This window comes from Miscanthus floridulus, chromosome 14 (genome assembly GCF_019320115.1).
Source record: "Miscanthus floridulus cultivar M001 chromosome 14, ASM1932011v1, whole genome shotgun sequence".
Lineage (NCBI taxonomy): Eukaryota > Viridiplantae > Streptophyta > Magnoliopsida > Poales > Poaceae > Miscanthus > Miscanthus floridulus.
This window is the reverse complement of record NC_089593.1, coordinates 55,377,442-55,392,102: the sequence shown is the minus strand read 5'-3', so window position 1 is coordinate 55,392,102 and position 14,661 is coordinate 55,377,442. Positions and strand designations below refer to the sequence as shown.

Genomic DNA, 14,661 nt, shown 5'->3' with positions numbered 1-14,661 from the left:
GGCTAAAATTGGCATATATAGTTTTTCTCGGCGAAGAATTTTTAGCAGCTCCCATTCACTCCTTTAATTTGCAGGGAAGAGTTGTATTTATTTGGAGCATAGACCCATGCTGCTATTTTCCCTCTGTACCTTTTTTATGTGTCGTTCTCATTTTACGAGAAGTCAAAGATACTTAACTTTGACTAAATATATATAATAAAAGATTAATATTTATAGTACATAATTAGTATCATTAAATAGATCATTGAATATATTTTAAAAATAAATTTATCCAGAGATATAAATATTGCTAATATTTTCTAAATCAAATTTGACAAAATTTGATTGGCACCATTTCTACGTCGTCACCTAAATAACTACGGAGGGAGTACGTCCCATCTAAACCTCTGTTTCCGTGTAATAAAGTAGGCGGGAACAGCCTGTAGATCAGCATCTCTGTTGCAATCAGTCGTCCTCTCGCCAACCATGGAGAAGAACCGGGTCCTGGTGGTGGGCGGCACTGGGTACATCGGGCGGCGGATCGTGCGGGCAAGCCTGGCGCAGGGTCACCCGACGCTTGTCCTGATGCGGCCAGAGATCGGCCTGGACATCGACAAGCTCCAGATGCTGCTCTCCTTCAAGGCGCAGGGCGCGCGCCTGGTCTGGAGGACCGCGCGGCTCTCGTCGCCGCCGTGACGTAGGCCGACGTGGTCCTCTCTCGGATATATTATGGGCTTGGCCATATAATATTTAATAAATTAAATAAAACTCTATGGTACATAACATTAAGCATTGTATGGTTTAATACCATACGGGATTTTGTCTGAACGTTGACTCAGTTTATATGGTTGAAAATTATTTATCTTAATTGAGAAGCTGGAAAAAAGACATAGGCGTGCCACACGCGCGCGCGCCGCCGCCGCTCGGGCCGAGGGCGAGGCGGGCGTAGAGCAGGTGCCTCTCCGGAACCCTCGTCCGCATGAGAACCAGCGGCGATTAGGTTTTTGGGGAGCGATCCACGACTGCTCGTCCTCGTACGTCTTCTTCCTGGTGGTGATCGCTCTCGGAACCCGTCTTCTTCACAGTGATTACTTGCGGAACAGCAAGGCGTCTTCTTCCTGGTGATCGGTTCATGGGACTGCACTGCGAACATCGTCCTGCAACGACTGTGGTCCACGACTTCGAGCAACGAACTATGTCGACTAGTGCGAATGAAGCCTCCGATGCCCTCGGCATGGGACCCTCCGGTGGGTAAATTCTAATCTCTTTGATTACTGTATTTTGTGCATTTACTATATCTATCAGTATGTCATGTATGCATGTTGTAGCGTTCATTAGAGATATACACATGCACATATATGCCGTCATGAACCTGCTGATGTTATATTTCTGGATTAAATTGACCATAAAAATGCCTAAACTTCTAACAATCGAAAAACTACATATCTTACACATTAGGCAAAGAGTTATGAGATGCTCTTTCCATGTAATAAAGTAGGCGGCAACAGCCTATAGATCAACATCTGTGTTGCAATCAGTCGTCCTCTCGCCAACCATGGAGAAGAGTCGGGTCCTGGTAGTGGGCGGCACTGGGTACATCGGTCGGCGGATCGTGCGGGCAAGCCTGGCGTAGGGTCACCTGACGCTGGTCCTGATGCGGCCGGAGATCGGCCTGGACATCGACAAGCTCCAGATGCTGCTCTCCTTCAAGGCACAGGGCGCGCGCCTGGTGGAGGCGTCGCTGGAGGACCACGTGGCTCTCGTCGCCGCCGTGGCGCAGGCCGACGTGGTCATCTCTTGGATATATTATGGGCTTGGCCTATATAATATTTAATAAATTAAATAAAACTCTACGGTACGTAACATTAAGCGTTGAATGGTTTAATACCATATGGGATTTTGACTGAACGTTGACTCAGTTTATATGGTTGGAAATTATTCATCTTAATTGAGAAGCTGGAAAAAGGATATAGGCGTGCCACACGCGCGGGCGCGCCGCCGCCGCCGGCCGGGCCGAGGCCGAGGGCGAGGTGGGCATAGAGCAGGTGCCTCCGGAACCCTCGTCCGCCTAAGAAACTTGCACGGGGTGAGCGACGATTAGGTTTTTAGGGAGCGATCCGCGACTGCTCGTCCTCGTACGTCTTCTTCCTGGTGGTGATCGGACTCGGAACCCATCTTCTTCTCGGTGATTGCTTGCGGAACAGCAATGCGTCTTCTTCCTGATGATCGGTTCGTGGGACTGCACTGCGAACATCGTCCTACATCGACTGTGATCCACGACTTCGAGCAACGCACTACGTCGACTAGTGCAAATGGAGCCTCCGATGCCCTCAGCATAGGACCCTTCGCTCGGTAAATTCTAATCTATTTGATTACTATATTTTGTGCGTTTACTGTATATGTATCAGTATGTCATGTATGCATATTGTAGCGTTCATTAGAGATATACACATGCACATATATGACGTCACAAACCTGCTGATGTTATATTTCTGGATTAAATTGACCATGAAAATGCCTAAATTTCTAACAATTGAAAAACTACATATCTTGCACATCAAGCAAAGAGTTACGGGATGCTCTTGAGGCAAAGTTTGAAGTTTCTGATGTTGGCAGTGAGCTGTACCTTATGGAGCAGCTGTATGACTATAAAAGGGTTTAAAACCGTTTTGTAGTCGAACAGGTTCATGAGATACAGGCGCTAGCAAAGGAACTACAACATTTCCCATGTTTTTGCCCGACAAGTTTGTGGCCGGCGGTATAATCGCCAAGCTACCACCTTCTAGGAGGGATTTTGCTACTTCTCTAAAACACAAGAGACAAGAGTTTAGCGTGGCTGAGCTTATTGGACCTCTTGATGTTGAGGAGAGGGCGAGAGCAAAAGACAAACATGGAAAAGAAGTTGAGTCTTCCGTTGCCAATATGGTGCAGAAGAAAAACTCATTTACATCCCATAATAAAAAGAAGAAGAACATACAAGAGAACAACAATGCAAAGCCTGAGCAGACTGCTCAATTTAAAAAGAAAAATAACAAGAAAGGTGGAGATTACTTTGTTTGTGGGAGTGATGAGCATTGGGCAAGTGCGTGCCTAGACCACAAATATAAGCAAGAAAAGAAATCAGCAAACGTGGTGATTAGCGAAACTGGAGGAGGAACATCTGGGTATGGTAATTCTTTACCTTTTGTTCTTTCAATTTGTCTTTCACCTGAGTGGTGGATGGACAGCGGTGCTAATATTCACGTGTGTGCTGATGTTTCTTTGTTTACTTCCTATCAGGCCGGCAGGACTGAAACCTTGCTGATGGGAAACGGTTCGCATGCGCGTGTTCTTGGTGCTGGTACGATTGTTCTGAAGTTTACTTCAGGAAAGACGGTGCTATTAAAGAACGTGCAGCATGTCCCCTCCATCAAGAAGAATCTTGTTAGCGTTTCTCAAATGTGTCGTGGTGGCTTTAAAATTGTGCTTGAGTCCAATAAGTGTGTTGTGTCGAGACATGGAACATTTGTTGGAAAAGGTTATGACTGCGGAGGCTTGTTTCGCTTATCTTTACTTGATGATGTGTGTAATAAAGTAGTGAACAATGTTAATATTTCGGATGAGTCAAATATATGGCATTCACGACTTTATCACATTAATTTTGGCTGTCTCACGCGGCTTGCGAATCTGAATTTAATCCTGAAATTTAACTTAGTCACAGATTCTAAGTGCTAGGTGTGTGTGCAATCGAAGCAACTGCGCAAGCCTCATAAGGCTACTGAGACGAGGAACTTGGCACCATTAGAACTCGTTCATTCTGATTTATGCGAAATGAATGGCGAATTGACTAAAGGCAGTAGACGATACTTTATGACATTTATAGATGATTGTACTAGATTTTGTTATGTGTATTTATTGAAAACTAAAGATGAAGCGTTGCATTATTTTAAAGTCTATAAAGCTGAGGTAAAAAATCAACTTGAGAAGAAAATCAAGCGTTTGCGGTCCAATCGCGGGAAGAATATTTCTCAAATGAATTTTCTGAGTTTTGTGCGGTGCATGGAATTATTCACGAGAGGACGCCACCATACTCACCACAGTCCAATGGGATTGCTGAGAGAAAGAACCGCACTCTAACTGATTTGGTTAATACCATGTTAGAGACTGCGGGACTATCTAAGGAATGGTGGGGTGAGGCTATACTGACAGCGTGTCATATCCTGAATAGAGTGCTCACAAAGAATAAAGAAATTACACCATTCGAGGAATGGGAGAAGAAGAGATTAAATCTCTCTTACCTGTGAACTTGGGGTTGTTTGGCAAAGGTGAATGTGCCAATAAACAAAAAGCGAAAGCTTGGACCAAAGACTGTTGATTGTGTTTTTCTTGGTTATGCTATTTACAGCGTGGGTTATAGATTTTTAATTATAAACTCTAGTGTTCCTGAAATGGCTGTTGATACAATCATGGAATATAGAGACGCTACATTTTTTTGAGAATGCGTTTCCCATGAAAAATGCACCTACCATGACTGGTCATGAATTTATAATTCCCCATAAGCATGAAAATTTTACTCTGATAGAACAAACTGAGGAACCCTATATGCAAAATCCTGAGGAGGATGACACTATAGTCACAAGGAAAAGTAAGAGACAGAGGACTGCAAAGTCTTTTGGTGATGACTATATTATGTACCTTGTGGATGACACACCGACGACCATTGAAGAGGCATATTCCTCTCCTGATGCTGACTTATGGAAGGAAGCAGTACGAAGTGAGATGGATTCTGTTATGTCTAATGGAACTTGAGAAATAGTTAATCGTCCCTATGGGTACAAGCCTATAGGGTGCAAATGGGTGTTTAAGAAAAAGCTTAGGCCTGATGGTACTATCGAGAGGTACAAGGCAAGGCTTGTGGCCAAGGGTTATAGTCAAAAGGAATGTGAGGATTTCTTTGATACTTATTCACCGGTTGCCCTATTGACCACAATTCGAGTTTTGCTTTCCCTGGCAGCCTCTTATGGTCTCATCGTTCATCAAATGGACGTTAAGACAGCTTTCCTAAATGGAGAGTTAGAGGAGGAGATCTATATGGATCAACCGGATGGGTTTGTAGCAAATGGTCAAGAAGGCAAGATGTGTAAGTTATTAAAGTCATTATATGGCCTAAAACAAGCTCCTAAGCAGTGGCATGAGAAGTTCGACAGAACTTTAACATCTGCTGGCTTTGTTGTAAATGAAGCTGACAAATGTGTGTACCATCGGTATGGTGGGGGTGAAGGAGTCATTTTGTGCTTATATGTTGATGACATACTGATCTTTGGATCCAGCCTCAAAGTGATCGAGGAGGTAAAGGAATTTTTATCTAATAATTTTGAGATGAAAGATTTAGGAGAGTCTGATGTTATTCTTAATATCAAGCTTCTGAGAGAAGGTGATGGTGGGGTAACTCTGTTACAATCCCACTATGTGGAAAAGGTGCTGAGTCACTTTGGGTTTAGTGACTGTGCACCTGCTCCTACACCTTATGACCCTAGTGTGCTATTGAGGAAAAATCGGAGAATAGCAAGGGATTAGTTGAGATATTCCCAGATCATTGGTTCGCTCATGTATCTTGCTACTGCAACGAGGCCTGACATCTCATTTGCTATGTGCAAGCTGAGCCGGTTTGTGTCAAACCCGGGAGATGATCACTGGCGTGCTCTTGAGAGAGTGATGCGCTATCTAAAGGGCACTATAAGCTACGGTATTTATTATACCAGACATCCAAAGGTGTTGGAAGGCTATTGTGATGCCAACTGGATCTCTGATGCTGATGGGCTTTATGCCACAAGTGGATATGTGTGTTTCGCTTGGAGGTGGTGCTGTTTTCTGAAAGTCTTGCAAGCAGACTATCTTAACGAAGTCTACAATGGAAGCAGAACTCACAACATTAGACACCGCTGGCTCTGAGGTCGAGTGGCTTCATGATCTCCTTTTAGATTTACCGGTTGTTGAAAAATCCATACCGGCTATTTCTATGAACTGTGATAACCAGACTATGATTACAAAGGTTAACAGTTCTAAGGATAACATGAAGTCCACAAGGCATGTTAAGAGACGACTAAAATCTGTCAGAAAATTGAGAAACTCTGGAGTAATAGCGTTGGACTATGTTCACACGTCTAACAATCTGGCAGATCAATTCACTAAGGGTCTGTCACGCAATGTGATAGAAAGTGCATCGAGAGAGATGGGTTTGAGACCCACTTGAAATTTACTATAGTGGTAACCTGTTCTATGTGATCGGAGATCCCGTGAAGTAGGATGGTGAAACAAGCTAGTAGTAAATTGTGAGGAAAGTTCCGTAGTAAGAATTATTTCTGATGCATATCTTTCCTTTCTGTAAGGCAGGTTGGTTTTTACCTTAATGTGTTCCAAGTGGCTTGCTAAAGCAAAGATGTTGTCCTACAGAACATCTTTTGAGGAACACACCTATATGAGTCAGACTGCTGGTAACAGTCTATGAGATTTGGGTGATCTCTAAATACTCATGAAAGGCACTGGAGTATGACTTATATGCTTCAAATAGAGGGGATGTCTTTTGCAGTCAAGTATCAGCTAAGGACTTTAGTGACATTCACCTCACACAAAACTGTCAATTCAAGGCTTAGTCCATTGTTCAGTTGTGACTGAGTGAAACTATTACTCTAGATGGATGTTCAACTTAACATTCTCCATTGAAACACTGATATATAAAAGAAATATGGTTCTAAGACTACTTTGTTACAAACCCTAGAGTTTGGTAGGGATTGTTGGATATATTATGGGCTTGGCCCATATAATATTTAATAAATCAAATAAAACTCTATGGTACGTAACATTAGCGTTGTATGGTTTAATACTATACGAAATTTTGACTGAACGTTGACTCAACTTATATGGTTGGAAATTATTCATCTTAATTGAGAAGCTGGAAAAAGGACATAGGCGTGCCACACGCGCGCGCGCTGCCGCCCCCGCCGCCGGCCGGGCCGTGGCCGTGGGCGTGGGTGTGGGCACGGGCGCGGGCGCGGGCCGGGCCGGGCCGGGACGAGGCCATGGCCGTGGCCATGGCCATGGCGTGTCGAGGCAAGGCGGGCAGCGAGCGGGCGGGCGTGGCCAGTCTTTTGCTATTTAAATCCACATAATCATGGGAGTTTCTCTTCTTGATGGTGGAGGCGAATTGGTTGCGTCAGTTACCGTCCCTTCCGCTTTTCGTCTCCGTCTCCTGGGATTCTCCGCTGTCTTTCTCCCTTCCCGTCGCAACCATATATCCGTAGTCCTCCGTCAGTCCAGATCTTAGGCTTCTGCCTCTGCAATCGCTGCCGAGAGAAACCACATCTCAGCAGCCCTCTCGCTTCCCCGTCCCGTACCTCTGCGCGCACGGAGTAGCGGGTGAGCAGTTGCCTCCGGAACCCTCGTCCGCCTGAGAACCTTGCACGGGGTGAGTGGCGATTAGGTTTGTGGGGAGCGATCCGTGACTGGTCGTCCTCGTACGTCTTCTTCCTGGTGGTGATCGCTCTCGGAACCCGTCTTCTTCCCGGTGATTGCTTGTGGAACAGCAAGCCGTCTTCTTCCTAGTGATCCGTTCGTGGGACTGCACTGCGAACATCGTCCTGCATCGACTGTGGTCCACGACTTCGAGCAACGCGCTATGTTGACTAGTGCGTATGGAGCCTCCGATGTCCTCGGCATGGGACCCTCCGCTGGGTAAATTCTAATCTCTTTTATTACTGTATTTTGTGCGTTTATTGTATCTATCCATATGTCATGTATGCATGTTGTAGCGTTCATTAGAGATATACACATGCATATATATGTCATCACGAACCTACTGATATTATATTTCTAAATTAAATTAACCGTGAAAATGCCTAAATTTCTAACAATCTCGACCATGTCCGGGGTGCACTTCCGCAGCCACAACCTCTCCCTGCAGCATAAGCTCGTCGAGGCTATCAAGGACGCTGGGAACATCAAGGTGCGTCACTTCACAAACTGTTCCAGTATACTAGCCACTACTTATTGGCGGTTCAGAAAGCTTCTTTTTTAATCCGTTTTGTTAATTGAGTTGTGTTCCTGAATCCATTTTGTTCTTTCCTGGGCGAGCTGCCCTGCCTCTCTACTCCAGTCTCCAGTACGTCTCCATCTCTGATCTTCCGAGCCACACCCCCTATCACTAGAGGTGGAAATGGTCTATGTTCGTATCCGTTTCTACTGTGGATATTAAATGGATGTATTTGAATTTATTTTTCAATAGTTTTTCTGTCCGATTTTAGATACATATTGGACAGAAACATGAAATATTCAACATTTATCTGCGAAGACGATGTAACGAATCTATTTAAAAGTTTTCTCTCTATATGACTAATGACTAATTCTTTAATTTTGATATTACTAATAATGCATTGAAACTATTTAGTAGTATATCTATAAGTGACTTTTAGTATTAATTTAACACTATTAATGATACATAAATATTAATTTTTTTAGTATTTTTCTAATTTAGTTTAAACCTAATATATTTGTTATTGCAATTTATTTTTCTCATGTAAATTAATTTATGTAACTTATGATTTTATGATAGATATTACATAAATAATGATTCATTAATTTATATATTCAATTATTAAATATTTATTAATAACTAAATTATTTTTATGAGCTATTCTTGTCTATGTTATATATCCACAAACTTTATTATCTACTTGTGTAATAATTTTGTAATTAAAAAAAAATGATAAAACAAAATGGCTACTTGTTGCCTACAATTCTTATTTAAATTTCTTCACTTAACCTATCGTTTTATTAAATATTATCCATTATAATTTGGTTCACTTCGATATTGATGATTACTAGAAGTGTACTTTGATTTTATTTCACTTTGGTTATCGACGAATTTAGTAATAAAATGTTATTCATGTACGTTAAATTTAACAATATGCATTTTGAGTTGAATTAAGTAAATATTCGAATAGAAATCCGAATACGGGACCGCTAATTTGTATTCATATTCGCAAAGATCCGTATTTGTATTGGAATCTGAATTAAAATGTGGTAAAAGGTGACATCAAGATTCGATTCCATAGAATCTGATCCGTTTTCAACACTACCTATCACCGTCTATTTGCCGACAGATTTGGTTTTGGGGACACCACCAACGACTTCAACCATAATTTTTTTTTGAAATTTCAGTGGAGTGGAAACAAGAAGCTCAATCTTTAATGGGAAGGAGGAGGACGTGGGAGTCGGACACGCACCCAAAATAATAATTAAAAAAATCAGGCGCATCTGATCGCCGGACTACGTGCTTCTCTGTTTCACATCACCGTCTCTAATCTGTTTCCTAATCCTCACTCTGCCCCCGGCCCTTCACTCCTTCTGGTAGCCCCCGACTGTCATCCCTGACGCCTGACGGCGACACCACCATGTCCCGACTCCTCCCTCCTTGGCTCTCTGAGGATGTGCTTGTGTTATGCAAAGACGAAGGGAATGTACTCTTCTTTTAAAAATGGAATATATATATATATATATATATATATATATATATATAGAATAAGAACCAAACAAATATACTCTTGTCCCTACCAAGATAAGCTCACATCTAGTATTTCGAAGAGTCAATCAATTTCAGGTTTAACTAAACATGTACAAAATTCCCTGATGTTTATGATAGCAAATAAACATCATCAAATTAATCATGCCATATATTATCATATTAAATTATTTAGGGATATAAATGTCAATACTATTTGATAATAGTCAAAAATAAAATTAGTTAACTACATGATGTACACTTATTCTGAGTTGAACGAAGTACGTTATACTTGTTTATAGATCGGAAATGGTTTTGAGTGTCTGGTCTTCAAACTGTTGCTGCTAATCCTATCCAATCCCATATGAGCACCAACAACGCAGCTGCAGTGTGTTTTTGTTGAGCCTTCCCAACTTCACATTAGCTACGAATAAAGAAACTAATGCAAACAACATTGTAAAAATGCCCTTTAACATGTACAGATGCAGACTCTCGTATATATAGTTCAATATATAGAACAACAAAAGATGAAGAGGTACTGAGTCTAAATAAACTTAAGTTATTGTGGAGATGCAGCGTTTTGTACCATCGGAATTCGGCATGGATCCATCCAAGATGGGGCATGCTCTTGAACCAGGAAGGGTTACATTTGATGAGAAGATGGACCTAAGATGGGCGATAGAAGATGCCAACATTCCCCACACCTATGTTTCTGCCAATTGCTTTGCTGGTTACTTTTGCCCAAACCTATGTCAAATGCGCACCCTTTTGCCACCCAAAGAGAGAGTTCATGTATACGGAGACGGCAATGTCAAAGGTAAAACATTGTACAGTACTTGTTCGTCTCCTCCACCCATCATTACTTTTGTATTTAATCTGACATGAATATCCATTTTCACTATAGTGTTTGTTTAATTGATCACAATTATATATTAGCTATAACTTTACGATTTTATATGTACATGATTTTTCCCATTTTATCTGAACATAAATCAATATTGTGCATGCCCCTTGTAAAGCATACCATATCCAAAATGGACATATTTACACGGTGATTTATAAAACTAGAAGTAACAACATGGTTTCTAACTACGTATTTATGACACATATATATGTACCATGCAGTTATATTTTGTGATGAAGATGATGTTGCAACATATACAATCAAAGTCTGTTGATGATCCTCGTGCAGTGAACAAGACAATATACCTAAGGCCACATGAAAACATCCTGACTCAAAATGATGTGATCGCAAAATGGGAAAAGCTTTCCGGAAATGTTCTGGAGAAAATCCACATTCCTGCAGATGAATTCTTGGCTTCAATGAAAGGTAACTACAAAAGTTGTATGTCTGAGGGCAATGCAAGGTTTTTTTTATTGAAAAATCCAATGCATATGATTTAGATTCTTTCTTGTTTGTGTAATTATTAGTTACACCATAATTGGTAGAGAGGGGGTCACATCAGTATTGTTTAGGGTGAACAGATGTGATTTCCACTTATACCTGTACACACAATTGATCCCAAAAATGGTATCATCTTACTTCGACATTGAAGGCTGATGTATGGAGTGTACTACACTACTACTTGTAAAAAATATTGTTGGTATTTCCTAAACAATTTTAGTGTCCATAAAAATTGTCATTACACATCTCCCTATTAAACGTAAATTATGATTTTCCATGGATGTGTAGATACAGACTTCGCCAATCAAGTCGGAGTGGGACACTATTACCACATTTTCTATGAAGGTTGCTTGACAAATTTTGAAATTGGTGAGGATGGAGCAGAGGCTACCCTATTGTACCCAGAGGTTCAGTATACCCGCGTGGACGAGTACATGAAAAGATATCTGTAACTGCTAAAGTAACTATTGGCTTCACTACTGGACTCGCATGCTTTGCCGAGGGCCTCTCGGCAAAGGCCCAGAAACCCTCGGCAAAGGCTTTGCCGTGGGCTGCCCTCGGCAAAGACCCCTCGGGGAATTTTTAGACGGCGAAGCGGTCTTTGCCGAGGGCCCTTTATCGGGCACTCGGCAAAGCCTTTGCCGAGGGCCAGGACGGCCCTCGGCAAAGAAAAGAAGCCGTCAGGCGCCGGCACCATTGGCGGTTTCTTTGCCGAGGGCCGACCCTCGGCAAAGAAATGGTTTTTTTTAAAAAAAATTTTTGCCGAGGGCCGGCCCTCGGCAAATAAATTTTTTTATTTTTTTAAAAAACCTTTGCCGAGGGCCTCCTCCCCCTGGCCCTCGGCAAAGAAATTTTCAGGATTTTTCCCAGAAAAATCTTTGCCGAGGGCTATTGCCAGGGCCCTCGGCAAAGGTTTTTTATTTAAAAAAAATCTTTGCCGAGGGACGGCCCTCGGCAAAGAAATGGTTTTTTTTTGAAAAACCTTTGCCGAGGGCCTGCTCCCTGGCCCTCGGCAAAGAAATTTTCAGGATTTTCCCAAAAAATCTTTGCCGAGGGCTATTGCTAGGGCCCTCGGCAAAGGACCCTTCTTTGCCGAGGGCCTTGGTCATTGCCCTCGGCAAAGAGGCAGAAATTTAAATTTTTGTTTTGTTTTTTGCATTCCATCGACACAAGTATTTCATATATATATACATATATATATATCACATAGAACCCATTTTCTCACAATATATCACAACCATAATTGTGAACCACAAGTCACAATATATTATAACGACAAGTCACATGTTCATCATCATTCACATGTTTATTACGACAAGTTAATGAAATCCAAGCACAAGTCACAACCATAAATCACAAATCACGCTAAAGTCCAACCACATCACATAGCACGAGTCCTCATCAAGCTAGCCTATGAGACGATGGTGAAGGAAAAGCAGGATCACCCGGTGACGCACTAGCGGGTTGATTGGAACCCGCGGACGGAAGCTGCACAAAGGAGCAGAGATTGCATGTGTGAGTAATCCGGGAAAACAGTTTTGAAACTTAGAGATTGCATCTAGTAATCTAGGAATGCAAAAAGATTAGACTCAATTGAAAATTTCGGCAGCACCTCCCCTGCACGGGGAGGTTTCCAAAACCTGCAAGAAACGACGGCACGAACGCCGACATCCACAACGGCACGAACGCCGACATCCACAACGGCACGAACGCCGACATCCACAATGGCACGAAGGCCGACATACATGCAAAGCACAAGCGAAAAGTGAACTTTCATACTTACAGGAGTAGCTGTAGGAGTAGGAGGTGGAGGAGTTGAAAACTGCACAGGTACACCCGATGCTTGCCCAAGACTTTGCATGATCACCATCATCTCCGCCATCTGCTTCTGCGCGGCCTCGAACGCGACCTTCTGGGCCTGCAGCTGTGCGGTCAGCTCCGCGTTCTGCTCTTGACTTTGCCTTTTTGTTTCTTGCAGCTCGGCCTGCAATATTTCACTCCAATGTATCAGTAATGCAAATCTAATTTAGGTGTGTAAATATCTACGTACGACGAGTAAAACAGGAATTACCTGGAGTGCTTGGACCTGCTATAGTACTGGAGAAGGCCGTGGATGTATGGGCTGGCTAGAGCTCGTGCTCCGTGCTCGGATAGTGTCGAGGGAGGGAATAGTGGTGGAGTCGATGGCGCCGTCTGCAATCCGCAGCCGCCCGTGCTTCTTGCCTCCTCCGAGCCTCATGATCGCCTCTGCATCAATGGGCTCAGTGCGCACATTGTAATCTTCCCCATAGATCTCCCTTACCGTTGACGTGTACTCTTGGACTTTAGTGTACACGTTCGGGTCGGAGTACGCCCGGGGCGGGGCAGCCGGGTCGAAGGAGACAGAGGACGACGCCCTGCCCATGTGAGAAATCAAGCAGAATTGAGCGTCAAAATAAATGAAAGAAATCACTTACATATGCTTGTTTGTATTCAGGGAGGCTACGGCTGCCTTGATGGTGAGTAGGACCTTGCGTCATCAGACGCTGTTCCCGCTGCCTCTCGTGCGTGTCAACAAAGTCCTGTGATAACCACTTATCCACGATCATGGCCCAGCACTCGGGATACAATCGGCACCACCAGGGAATCACCTACAAGTCATCGAGTATTTGACATATAAGAAGATGAAATTGAACCTACTTAATATCAAAACGAATCATTATGAATGTTATTCGCCTACCTCAAGGTACTGGTCCCGGGTCAGCGTAATCCATCTTGCTTGAGGCTTGGGGAGGGACTGCCTAAGTACCGACCTATAGTAGTCTATGTGGGCCTGGACGCGCCCATGGTGGTGCATCTCGGTGACGTACTTCCTACAAGCTGCGGCAGCCGCTCGATCCGCCTGGGCCTCAAGTCCTTCTTCGGCCTTGAAATATTTCTGCATACAAAACCGATGTATCCATTCATTATTTCAATAAAAGATTTAACCAATGAATGCGATGTATTAAGCAATGTTGTGCGAGAGAGACTTACCTAAAACTTCGCCAATACTCGCTCCTGCTTGTTGCGGTAAGTGTCATCCGTGACCGGCGCGTACCTGTCCCAGTTGGAGGTCGGCTCCCGCACCACCGGCTCTTCGGACAGTTGCACAATGCCGGGGTACCATTTCCTGCACAAAACACCAAGGATGCTCGTGGGGGTGCGTGCTGGAGTACCCGACAAAACCAACCAGGCCCTGCACAAGTGATTAAGAAAATTTATCAGTTTCTCTTAAGATTTCCAACATATCTTATGAAGTAGTTGTGATAACATCCATAGTTACTTACCTCTTTGACATAGGCCGAATCACTGGGCGGTTGTGAGGAAGCGGAACCAGAGGGAGGCTCGCGGGACCTCGCTCGTAGAGAGTCTGGGTAGCGGTACCCTCTCCCTCGCCCTCGAGCGCCTCGCCTCCCTCGCCCATCTGCTGACCCCTCTCGTCCTCCGACGAGGACGTGGCCATGGCCGTCACGTGCTCCTCCTCCAGCACCTCATCACGTGTCGAGGGAGGAGACCGCTGCCTCCTGCGGCGGCTGTCCCTAGTCCTCCTCTCATCACCTCCTGCGGATGCTGCCCCGGACGACGACCCCTCACCTCGAAGGAGAGGGCGGTCTCTCCCATAAACTGAGGGCGTGTCACGGCGTGGATGTCTGCTCGCCATCTTTGTCCAATCACCTACAATCACAAAGAATGAACAAGACTAATTAGTACATATATTAGAAAT

At 43.6% G+C, this 14,661-nt stretch overlaps 1 pseudogene; it reads left to right on the top strand.

Annotated features, from left to right (window-relative positions):
* Positions 1-1,534: 1,534 nt before the first annotated feature.
* LOC136504578 (isoflavone reductase homolog) lies at positions 1,535-11,380 on the top strand (annotated as a pseudogene).
* The last annotated feature ends 3,281 nt before the right edge of the window (positions 11,381-14,661 follow it).